The sequence below is a fragment of the Polistes fuscatus genome, unplaced genomic scaffold (genome assembly GCF_010416935.1).
Source record: "Polistes fuscatus isolate 324 unplaced genomic scaffold, CU_Pfus_HIC Scaffold14, whole genome shotgun sequence".
NCBI classification, from domain to species: Eukaryota; Metazoa; Arthropoda; class Insecta; order Hymenoptera; family Vespidae; genus Polistes; species Polistes fuscatus.
The window spans coordinates 3,039,476-3,041,102 of record NW_025113042.1 but is presented as its reverse complement, the minus strand read 5'-3'; the positions used below and the strand labels follow the sequence as shown (position 1 = coordinate 3,041,102).

Genomic DNA, 1,627 nt, shown 5'->3' with positions numbered 1-1,627 from the left:
AAAAAAAAAGAAAGAAAAAAAAAAGATCGAAATAAGAAAGGAATGAATGAAAAGGAAGAAAGAAAGAAGGAAGGAAGGACAGAAAGAAAGAGCACTGCTTATTGGATCTGGAAAAGTAGGAGTCTCTTGGGAGCAAGCGAGCAAGAGGAGAGTTACGGAATTCCTACGATAAAGCAGCAGGGAACAGTGGTAGGATCAGGAAACTGAGAAGGATCGAATAAAGATGGATAGATAAGGATAAGGAAGAATTCATGATGGTAAAAGAAGAGCAAAAATAGCTAAACCGAAGATAAACTATTGTAATTTCAATGTTTTTTTGTTATTTCTTCTTAATTTTCTGGTTTTTTTTTGGTCATATATCTGTAACTAAAATATTATCAGAAATGTCGGATATGTTATATGATTAATATTGATTAATCATTCGATTTATATTTAATTAAATATATGAAATTGAAAATTATTAGCAATCGTAGATTTATATATCTCTGATTATATGTTTGAGTAAATTGTTACGAACACTATGATAGTTTTAATTGAATATTATAATACTAATTTCTTTTTTCTCTAAATACGTCAAACTAAATGTCAAATATATTCGAGGATATTGTTTTAAATAAATTATTCGACAAAAAGTTGGAAGTGTAAAACGGTTCGAAGAAAAGTAAAAAAGTAAACGTGTTTGAAGAAAATTAGAGCGAACTTTGTTTCTAAGACCAAAAAAAAAAAAATTAATAATCTGCTGATAATTCTATTTAAACAAAGAAGAAAAAAAAAAGATATAATGTAATAGCGTTACTCAAAGAAGAAAATAAAGAGAGAAAAAAAAGAGAAAATGTAAAGAATAGGAAGATAGTAGATCGCGTTGATGGTAAGAAAAAGTAATATAATGGGTTGAAGTAGCCGCTGGCCCTTTTCTTACAACTTGTATTAAACTGCTGTCACGACAAAGCTTGTACCATTTAGTCGTATCTATACGTGTTCCTATGCGCGATGGTGTGTAACACGTGTATACGTGTAAGATAGTAAGAAAAAGAGAATAGGATAAAAGGTAAAAAAAGTTTTTTAAAAATCTCGACTACACTCACTCTTGAGCTCGTGTCCATCGGGCGTACAATTGCCGGCATCCAGAAGACAGTTTACGTAGTTGTTGAGCAGACGATCACTCTTCAGTATCTGGTCCAAGTCGATGTTGTCGTATTTCGTTGTGTACTTATCCGCTGCTACGTAGCACGCGAGCATGCCAAGGAAAACTACGGCGACCTACATTCGTCGTAACAATCATAAATACAACATTACAAAGTATATTCTCTTACCATTGTCGTTTACATTTTTTACTTTCCCCCCAACCCCCATTTTAAAGACTTTTTATTGTGAAAATGCAATAATTTGTAACAATCTTGTAATTTGTATATATATGTATATGAAAAAAAGAAAGAAAACACAAGATGAGATAAAAATGCACAAAATGTACATCATTCGTTTCTCATGTAAAAGTAAAATATTTTTTTTGCACCGTTCAATTGGCCATCCCCCATTTTAAAGACTTTTTATTGTAAAAATGCAATAATTTCTAACAATCTTGTAATTTGTATATATATGTATATGAAAAAAAGAAAGAAAACACAAG

General features: G+C 30.8%; 1 pseudogene; it reads right to left on the bottom strand.

Moving 5' to 3' along the window:
- LOC122514311 overlaps positions 1–1,266 on the bottom strand; it is a 2,315-nt pseudogene extending 1,049 nt beyond the window's left edge.
- Positions 1,267–1,627: the final 361 nt, after the last annotated feature.